The sequence below is a fragment of the Pinus tabuliformis genome, chromosome 2_1 (genome assembly GCF_031772625.1).
Source record: "Pinus tabuliformis cultivar Carrire ecotype Pingquan chromosome 2_1, CPIR1, whole genome shotgun sequence".
NCBI classification, from domain to species: Eukaryota; Viridiplantae; Streptophyta; class Pinopsida; order Pinales; family Pinaceae; genus Pinus; species Pinus tabuliformis.
In genome coordinates this window covers 817,483,343-817,495,198 of record NC_142299.1, presented here as the reverse complement: position 1 = coordinate 817,495,198, position 11,856 = coordinate 817,483,343, and positions in this window count along the sequence as shown.

Here is an 11,856-nt window from a genome sequence, read left to right as displayed (position 1 = left end):
GACAACGTGGCTTGAGCAAGCCAAGAAAGACATCACTAACACTCAGTCCGTTGTGGTGAGACCAACTATTTGACATGCCTGTGATGGTGAAGGTGGTAAGTTGATGCCAATCTTGGTCATCTATGATGGTGTGCATGCACCTCATGGTGACATCTTGCTGAAGAGAACTCTTGCCTCCATTATAACCAGTGCATTGGTTCGGCCCCTTCATCCAACTCATCTACTAACATGCACATGGTCTTCTTGGGTACAGTTGAACCAACAACACACTGATGCATAGTGTCCATGGTGATCTTCAAGTGTGTGTCGGTGGTCATGCGCATCAACTTGCCGAAGTACATGTTCAGCCCCAGTTGGACTTGCTTCTTGTCTTCACCTTGGTGAGTGTGTTGAATGGGTTGCCTTGCATGTGTGTGCTCAATGACATGCATACTGCTAAATCCTTTGCATGCGATCAACAACACTACTCACCATGTCTTCTTTGTGTCAGATACTGGGATGGATCCTTAAATTGTACAGGCGGAGTTTCATCCGTGAGTGCATGTTGCGCTTACTATTGTTCCTGTTCCTGTTGCACTCATTTAGCTGTTTTTGCGGCTTCATGTTCTTCTTGTGTTGCTGGTTCAACACATGAAACTCCTTCTTTGTTCCATCTTCTGCATTTGCACAATCTTCATGTCACACTATCACTTCATAGCCGAAGTCTCCAAAGTTGCTTTCATCATCAATGGACCTGCTGAGCTTGCAACCTTGTTCCACCTTTGTGTTGTCAACAACCCTCCTCTTACATTCATTGCATTTGGAATGCTATCTTTAGTTGTTGTTCATGATGCTGCTTATTGTGATGTTGTTTTTGTCATATCTTGATGTCATTATCTACGAACAACTTGATGTCTTCGTGGGTAGGCAAGTTCGTGGACACTTGATCGACTGCATCCCCAAGGGTGCTCTCAACAGGATCTTTGTCTCTGCTCTCTTGGGAATCATTGTACCTATACTATTGAGAGGTAGGTGAACACCTAGGATACTTGGAGACATGGAAACAGTCATGGAAAGCAATCTGTTAGTTGAAAACCAAAATGAACATGAGAACTGACTTACAACATACCTGAGTGCATGATCATGAAGGTTGCACAATTTCGACTGGAAGTTCAGGAGACCAACTTCCAAGACTACACAAGGCACAATTTTGGCTATTGGGAGACTGGTTGATTCCTGGAACTGCACAATGCATAGTCGAGTTTGGCTACTGACTGTTGGGATTGCACAATGCGCAATTCCAGCTAGGAAGGATTGTTGGCCTAGGGAAAAATTTGCGCAATTTCTGGGGCAAAGTAACCACTATCCTCTAGAAATGCCCAAAACAGTCCTAGAGACTAGTGCTGGGAAGGATTGCACAACTCTAGAGAGGAAGGTGAGCCTTCCTTCCCCAGATTGTGCAATGCAACCTTGGTGAAGGCAGAGTCTAGGACAAGGTTGACCTGACTCGCTGACATGCAACTGAAAACAACTAAGATAGTAAATGCATGGCAACACTAAGTGATAGCAGAAGTGATTAACAGTGCACGCAAAACATGAATGAAATATTTAGCAAATAGATCAACATGCATGTGGGTGAGGCATTTCACTGGTTGGGCAAACGTCCGTGCAAAACAGTTTCATGCATGCGACAACAGTGAGATAGCAACCAAAATTGAAACAGAGCTAGGACAAGCTTGTGTATATGTAAACTACAACAAGGATTCAAATAAATCAAGAAAATAGTAGTCCCACAAGCGAAAACAAAAAAATCAATAGAAATGCAGCACAAGGCATGGGAAGCGAGGTTACCCAAAAAAGTTGAGTTGAATGTGCCGACTGCTCCTAGATGTGATGTGGGATGTCAGAGCTGCAAGGTTGATGTCATGAATGAGATCTTCAGCATCTGGTTATGAGTTTTGATAACATATAGGTTGTGATGCGCATTCCATGAATCTAGGGGAAGTGACACTTGGTGGGAGGTTTGGGAAATTCTCCTTGCATGTAACCTCCAACTACTAAACATAGATCCCCGAAACAAGGGATGCCTTTGCATGTTTCCTTGGGAGAAACAACCCATGCATGCAAGTTTGTTTTTCTCAGTCCCAAAGGGAACTGGTCAACTCAGCTGCACATGCAAGGGACTGCTCGACTACTGGAGAAAAATGTTCATTTCTAGTTGGGAGCTGGGGTGGCTGACCAGGATATTTACTCAATTTGTGGGCAGGGCAGCTGACTACTGCCCAAATTTGCACAAATTTTGGGTTGAGTAGCCTTGCTGGGGAAATTTTCGTAAACCCTGCTAGGAGTGTTGGCAGGCAGGATTATGCAATACTAGAGCCCAACAGGCTGTCAGAGAGGATTATGAATTTTCTGGAGGGAAGGCTGGTTGCCCCCCCAGAAATGCTCAATTTTCAATGGGAAGCTATTCAGCCTGCAACTGGACCAAGTCCGGGTGGACAACCTATGAGGGGAATGGATCAAGATGTGACCGACAGGTTGCCTCTGTGCAAGAAAGACACTCAAGCTTGTGAACTTGATGAAGTAAGGCAAGTTTTTGTTAAGGTTGGAAGGGAGGCTCTAAAACGAGGCTAAGACAAAATTTTAGAGGGTGGCCGTAGCCGCTAAAACATCTCCATATGATCAATAATTCTCCCAATCAGTTCCAAAAGGTATTACCAAATATTTTTTGGCCCCCAACAGTGTTAATTTTTGCAACTGCAGTAAAGTTCCACCTTGGAAATATCAAATGATGAAGATAATGATTGCATTAGATTCCTCTTTTTGAGAGGACCAAAATCAACCTAAATATCACCCAATTTGGTTAGGCAGAAGTTGAGTTATGAATTATTTTATACATGCATACATTATGTAATAGGTCGACTCTAACCACATGAGTAATTTCTTGGACCAATCTTAACCCTAACCCTCAACAAAAACTATAAAAGGAAGAGGCCTCAAGCTCATTTCAATACACTCAATCAAGACATGTTTTGTTCTTCTATTTTTTTTTGGCTCGCACAGGTTCATCGACAGAAGTTTGTATTGGGTCTAAAAGTACAGGTGTAAGGTTCGCTCTAGGTTTGGGTAATCCAGATCTCAGTCACTACCATAGATTGGAATTTTTTCATCCATGCTCATAGGCACAAAGTGGTCAAGAGAGTGACTTTGGCTCTTTGCTCACCCATACATAGTTCAAAGGGAGCGACACTGAGTTTTGAAGGGTTTGGTCCCTGGTTGCTCGCACTAAGAAGCCCTAGGAGTGACTCTGATAGTACGGTCATTGACACAACTTAGCCAGAGAGTGACTTTGGCCCTTTTGGTCACTTGCACAACTCCTTAAGGGTGCCAATATAGGTTTCTACATTCCGGGGCCGAGTTCGCATGCATAGTGACCTCCTCAGAGAGACTGTGTAGTTACAGTTGCACACATATAGTCTTCATGAGAGCGACCCTGAAGTTTAACTCACCTGCAAAAAATCGATATGAGGGCGACCTAATCCAAATCTAAGTTTTTAACATCTCTGCTTCAGTTATCTTCAGTAATCCATTAGATGTGATTTTCTCTGTTGTTATTACAGATCTGTAGATTTGATTTGTTAGTTTCCGCTGTAAACATATGTATTGGGCTCATTGACAGTGACAATCAACAATATTCGACACAGTGACAATAGTATACAACAGTTGACATCGGTTTGTGATAGCAAATTATAGTCATCAATATGAGGGTTTTGATTCCTATCATGATTAGATCTATTTCATAGATATCATTATTGTTTTTCTGCATAGATAAAGTGATGGATCATTGTACTCTCTTTTTCTACATCATTTGATGACAATCTAAGAAGAAGAATATTTGCAAGGGTTTTCCCCATAGTGAGTTTTTCCCTACTCTCCTACCGATCTTGGTGTCTCTATGTGTGTGCATGCTTTCTTCTACTGTTCCATTTATATTCCGTTACATTGATGATGATGGTGACATTGTCTCTTTCTATGTTATTTCACATGTTGATGTATCTATGTTATTGCACATGTTGATGTATAATAGTGGAGATCTAAATAATGAAATGGTGATATGGAGTGAACTTAAAGTGTTAATGGTGAATTTCAACTATCATAGTAAAGAACAATGTCATCTTAAGGAAAATTAACATGGTATCAAAGCTAGGCTAAAGAAAATCCATGGAGATCACCCCGATGATGACACCATTGATGGAAGAAAGAAGAGGATGGAGGAGACCTATAAGAAATGTATGGTTTGAAGAAAAACCTAGGCATATTAATGATTACAGTTTGATGTATTATATGAGGTTAGGGTTGGAGAGAAAATCCTAGTCTATGGCAAAGTCTTAATATTTGATGTATGAAACTCCAACATGATCTATGTGAAGATGCTCAACCACTCGTGGAAGATTTGATGAAGATCTAGATGGGATAATCCTTAGTAGATATGGTTGGATACTTGAAGACAACATTAGTATATGGACCATGGACATTCATGGATCTTGAAGATTTATTCAAGAGGGAGAGGAGAACCTCTCATTGAAGATAAGGATTTCTTGACTTATGATGCTTCTTACTTATAGATATGATGATTATGTTTATTGTTACATATGTATTTGAGTATATGGACATTTCTAACCTCCATGATGAGATGTGATGAATACATCCTTCTTGAGGATCCTTTTGAGATGCAGATCTGGAAAGAGGTAAATAGGTACTTCATGAAAAGATCACAAAGTACATCAAGCAACCTATGACTAATGAGCATATGCTCTGGTATTTGAATAATTCAAGGTATGCATGGTATGTTGTTTTTCATCTATTGACTTGGTAAGCCCTAAGGTTGGATGAGAATGCCTCTTTCTTTATTGGTTCATACATCTATATGAAAGTGGCTTGGATCTATGCACCTGATATAGAACACTTTGATCTTATTGAATTCAATGATGCTATCTAATGTTGATACATTGATACACTTGATGTTTGGCTAACATCTCTGATCTATTTGTTGGATATCTTGATCCTAAATAAGAGTATCACCTTCGTTCTAGAAAATTATACTCTTGATACTTGTCATGATGGATTTCATATAGAAGTATAGTTCATTGACTCCTATACATGTGTTTGCTATTAATGCATGTGAAAAGCATGATGAAAGCATATGGAAAGAGTAATTAACACTCTTGTTGTTCTTGAATGACCTAATATGATCTCATTGGTCCTAAAGTGCATGTGAGAGGTATAAGTGTAAGATTGATATTCCATATCTCTTACTACTTTATCTTCATAGAATATGGTTAAACTGGATGCAGTACCCTGATGTAGTAACTTTATACAAAGTTCTATTGTGTTCATAATCTTTGAGATATATATGTTGCTTTGAGTCTAAGCCTTTGATGAAATATTGATGTCATGATGTTGATAACCATATGTTTATGATCTAACATATCTCATGTTGCATGACTCTACTAGAGACAGGTTGTTTACATGAATTAAGATGAATGATGCACATCCGCAGTTAGAGGGAGAATCACTACTGAAGATTCTTACCCTTATTACTATGTGTGTTATATGTTGCTGAAGTATGATTTATGTGCATATAAAAATATTGATTTACAGCAGGGTCTTAGGTCTGAAGCCTGTACATAAATTAGGGTTTTTGCTCCAGTCATAGTGGCAAATCTAGGAGATCTCGTCCCTCATTGCACTCATGCTAAGGAATAGACAGTTTCCAGGAAGCTAAAGTCGTTCCCATGCTAACCTTAAGAGAGAGACCAGAGGTTTGAGTGTTGTTGACCATCATCTAAAGCTTTCTGAAGTTTTCTAAACTCTGAATGATGGTTTACGTGACATTTTCTTCCATTGTTAACTGATTTTTGAAGTTGTTGAGCTAAATTGTTGATCATATAATGAAGTATTGTGCTTGAAATCAGATGGTCACCTGAAATATATCAGGACCAAAGATGTATTGAAGATAACAACAAGATCTGCTAACAGGACAAGGTTGAATGTTTCCCATAACATGAATATGCAAACTAAATTTTTGTTTGCAGGTGACCAGGACATACAAATAGATATGTCGCTATGTTTGTGCTACAAGAGGCTGGCATGATTTGGAATTACTAGTCTATATGAAAAGTGTTTTATCATGATGCTTGAAAATAACTTTGAATTGATGATTGAAATGGCCTTTGACTATAGAACTCTCTATGATAGAAATTTAGACTTGACCTTATATATAGTGATTTGATATGATGATTTTTTATTTGCCCTGATATGGATACTATGAGGGCATGATGACTTATGTGGGTATTTGGAGATTGGCCTCCTTATTCTTAGCACAATGGTTGGAATGATGATAGTTGTGATTTGGCATGAAAAATTGACCCTATAGGACTCATCCTTGATGTATCCATTTGCACCTAGTGACATGATTTCTTATATTATGCTTATGAGAATGACTTGATAAAGATGCATGACTTATTGGAATGATGAAGTCTTGATTTGATATGAGCTACACCTGTCTCTTGGTTGAAAGTATTAATACTATGATAATTATGAGTTTGATAATGCTCGCAATTTGGAATCTAAACTCTAATGAGTTTACTTTGTTGTTGATGGTACAACAATGAGTTATGATTATGCTAGCTTAGCAAGGAATTATTCTTAGAAAATTCTAATCCAGATATGTCTAGATTTGACAGTTATCTGATGAATTTAGGATGATGAGTTCCAAAGTATGGCTTTGATATTGATTATGGTTTTGATTTTATATCCTAATGATATACTTGTGATAGGTAATGAGCCTCTGATGATATAATTATAGGAATATTTATTATGAAGCCCAAAATAATGTGTCATGGCATGATGAATCAATTTCTAGAATTTGGGAAAGAAATTCCATATTGCAAAGATATTGGAAAATGTTTTGAATAATGAAAATGAAAATGAAATCCTTAGATACTCTGATTTGAACTTGACATGGAATCTGACGGTTGAAGCATTGATGTTCCATTTTGAACATATATTTGTAGATGTATGACGTGCATAGAACCTTAATGAATTCTGAGTGACTTGCTTCAGTCACATAGAGTTACCATTGTGCATGCTTTGAAATATCTGCATGAGGTATTCTATTTTGAGAATAGTATATTTCTCATATGATATGTATCTTCACAGATGTATTGTTGATATTTGATATTGTTATTGATAAGCACATTTGGATGCTACTCTAGTATCTAATCTGCCATGATATCTTGGATGAGAGGTCCATAACATGACTGAAGTTGATCACGATGTTTCTAACATGGCTAGCTATGAGGCAGGGTACATAAGGAGATGCTTGATCATGATATGGATATGACATGGATGCATTGTGATGATCCAATTAAGCCCCACATTTATAGCTAGGACCAAGATACTCTCATATAATTGAGACAGTGTAGTTGTTTGAAACAAGCTTAGGCTTGTGGTTAGCACCTCCTTGAGAGGGAGGATGATTACAGTATCATTTTTTTCATTTATATGATTATATATAATCTGACATGATATTTTATTTTTCTTTTATGAACAGGAAACAATTGTTATTATACAAGTTGATGATGAGAGTGGTATTGATCAAGAACACTGAGCCAACTCTTCCCCCTTGTTTGTGCTCCCAGGGTGAGGAATTGAGTGATAAGGACTCCTAGGATTGAGGGAACTCTAGAAAATAGGGTGTTACCCCTATATGTTACCCATAGGGTTTATGGTTTTACTGCCCTATATGGACTTTGTAGAGTATACCCCAGTTGGCACCATACCCACAAGCAGGGCTTATTGGGAATATTACTCATTTGGCCAACGAGTTGAGGGTGTGCTTTGGGGTGTACAGCCCAAGGTGATTATGATGTATTTTGTCTACCATATGACTATTGAGAGTCATATTGGGGAATATCGGTACGCAATAGGATTCCAAGTTGAGGGTTAAAGCTCCCCGATGAAATTCTGGGTCGAGGGTGTACTCCCTTATGTGATCTAGGGTAGAGGGTTTACTCCCCTATGTGATGAGTTATCCTATTACTCGGTATGGGTGGAAGATATTTCTAACCGATGTGATTCAAGGTTGAGATGTTCTCCTTAATGATATGCTCTCTCATGATGATGTGGGTGGTAGATCTGACTCCCCATTAGTGTTTCTGGGTAGCAACTCAATGAAATTTCTAGGTAGTAGCCTAATGATATTATGGGTAGTAGCCCACTAGCAGAGATTCAAGATAGTAGCCTGATGAATAGAGGGTGGTAGATTGAGATCCTCTCCAGTGACAAATTCTTCTTCTTTTAGATCAGAGAAAGTTTCAGCAATTAGATTTGAGTAGAGATAGTCAAGCAATATAGCAACTTGACAAGACGTAAAGATATGGACAAGAGGCTACAATCTATAGATAAGAAGGAATAAGAAAAGGATAGATCAAGATGTACAATGATGATTTGTGATGATGAGACACTTGAGATGGACATGGCACGATGACTTCATGACATATATGATCCAGGATGATTTGTGATGACACTCAAAGATTCTAGAATGACATATTGTTTGATGGACAAATATTGGCAGGTGGAATTCTCCCTACTTGAGAGGGAGTGTTAATTCTTGCAATTGCAGTAAAATTCCTCCTTGGATAGCTCAAAGGAACACTTGATAATTATTGCATTATATTCCTATTTTCCAGAGGACCAAAATTGACCTAAAGATCACCCAATTTAGGTAAGCGAAAGTTGAGTTATGAATTATTTTATTCATGCATACATTATGGAATGGGTCAGCTCTAACCACATGAGTAACTAATTGGGTCATCCTAACCCCAAGTAGAACCTTAATAAAAACTTTAAAATGGAGATACCTCAAGCTCATTTTGATACACTCAATCAAGATATGTTTTTTCACTCTATTTTGTTTTGGGTTGCACAGGTTCATCAACAGAAGTTTGTGTTGGGTCCAAAAGTACAGGCGTAAGATTCGATCTCGGTTTGGGTAATCTGGATCTCGATCGCTATCACAAATCAGAATTTTTTCATCCACAGTCATAGGTACAAAGTGGTTAAGAGAGCGACTTTGGCTCTCTGGTCGCTCAAACATGGTTCAAAGGGAGAGACTCTGAGTTCTTAAGGGTTCAATCCATGATCGACCACACCAAGAAGCCCTAGGAGTGACTTTGATAGTACATTCATCGGAACAACTCATCCAGAGAACGAATTTGGCCCTTCTTTTCACTTACACAGCTCCTTACAGGTGCAACAATGGATTTTATAGTCTGGGGCCGAGGTTGCATGCATATTGACCTCCCAAGAGAAATTGTGCAGTTATAGTCACACACATACAGTCTTCATGAGAGTGACCCTGAAGTTTAAGTCACCCGAAGATAATGTTTATGAGGGTGACCCAGTGCAGATCTAAGTTTTCAGCATCTCAGCTTCAGCTATATTTAGTGATCTGTTAGATTTGAGTTTCTTTGTTGTTATTACAGATCTGTTGATCTGATTTGTTAGTTTCCTTTTCAAACATATGTATTGGGCTCATTGACAGTGACAACAGTAGTCAATAGTATTTGGCACAGTGAAAATAGTTGACATTAGTTTGTGACAACACATTACAGTCATCAGTATGACCGTTCTAATTACTAGCGTGATTATATTTGTTTCATAGATATCATTATTGTTTTTCTGCATAGATAAAGTCATGGATCATTGAACTATGTTTTGTTGCATCATTTGATGCTGATCTAAGAAGAAGAAGAATTGCAAGGGTTTTCCCCATAGTGGGTTTTTCACTAGTGTCAGACCAATCCATGGTGCCTCTATGTGTGTGCATGCTTTCTTCCATTGTTCCTTTTATATTCCACTGCATTGATGATGATGGTGATGTTGTTTCTTTCTATGTTATTGCACAATCTTATGTATAATAGTGTAGATATGAATAATAAAATGATGATATGGGGTGAACTTAAAGTATTAATGGTGAAATTCAACTATCATAGTAAATAACAATGTCACCTTAAGGAAAATTAATAGACAAAACCTCAAAAAAGAATCTTATAGGTAATAAACAAAGTTCTCTACCAAGGATCCAACTAGCATTGTAATAAAAGATGATGAGATTGAATACCTCTTAGAAGACATGGATATTGATGTTTCATGGATGAGTTCTCTAGGAAAGGCAAACCACAATAAAGTTCTACAATCAATGCTAGACCATCAAATAGAAAATGCTTGATCTAGTTCGAGTTCTTCAAATACCCATTCAGACAACACACAATCTAGCTTGAGTTCTCCAAACCTTCATTTAAGATTTCATTCACAATCTTCCAAACATCCACTCAATATGCTCAAGGAGGAAAGAAAAAAAGGGAACAATAGCATTAAGTCTTTGGTCTAAGAAGATGGAGAAAATTTACTTAACTGAGGAAAAGTCATGTCAACATTGGAAGAATTTCCTCCTTCATAACCTAAAATACCATAAAGTTTTGATCTATAATCTTTAAATAATAAGTATATTTTTTATTATAATCACTATGGTTAATAGTGTCTAATTACGATTGTTATTAGTGCCTGATAGTTTATTGTTGATTATTAAAATTTCTAATATCTTTGGTTGGTACAATATTTGTATCACTTTATTATAAACAACAATTTTTAGACTTTGAAAATACAAATTTTATATATATATATAAACATATTATATATAATTTTGCGAAACTATCTCCTTATTCGAAGAAATAAAATAAAAATAAAATTGTAACTTGCGTCGGACAAGAAAATAATGTGGCACAATATTGATTTTGCTTACTTGAAAGGTCATAAAAATTTAAATAGTATGAATTATGTGGAAGTTAATTAGAGAATTTGAATTAAATAAATTCTATTAACATTGTTAGTTCAAATAACTAAAAGAATTTGAAGAAACAAATTTAGTTGATTATCATGTTGATGTTTAATTTTCCATCAAATTTTAAATCATATAATTATTTATATAAATTTATATTTTTTAATATATTATTTATGATTATATAAAAGTTAATTAGGGATTTTGAATTATTTAGCTGAGAAGTTTATTCTACATCTTAATATAAGAGAAACATGTAATTTCACGCATATTTGGCTTGGAGTTGACATGTCTCTCTCTTAAAAATAAATAAATAATAAATCTCTAATTAGAAAAACAATTTCAGCTATAATAAAAAACAGAAATGAATATGATATGCAAGTTTAGCTAGTTTTCCATATGACATAATAAAATTTGATGTAAAAAACTTAGAAGTAAAAAATGTGAGTAAGATGTTAAAATTTATATTTTTCAAAAATATTTCAACACGAAATTTAAATAAACTATTTGGAGATGTATGTTAACTAATTTATGTTGATATTAAACTCATATATATCTATATATAGAAAGAAATGTTAAACTCTATAACAGGTCATTCCTCCTCTATCTAAAACTCTCCTCACTTGTATGGATTCATTATTTAATGTTGTATATATTAAGATATTCAATATGATCAACGTAGTCTAACTTGTAGATTAAATAGATTTTTTTTGTAAAATGAATTTTTCAATACATAAATGAATTCAGCACCCTGAAAAACCCCTTGGGGGGCTCAAACTCTACCGATTAAACAACTTAAACTCGGTTTTTTTTTTTAAATTTGTCGTATTTTGTTTAAAATTAACCAGAAAAAAAATTGTCATGAAAAAAGAATATTTTTTTTCTATAAGTTAGACTACGCCTCAATAAAATATTTTAATATGAATTAATATTGATGTATGCTTAAAAATATATTAATAACAAAAAACCATTTG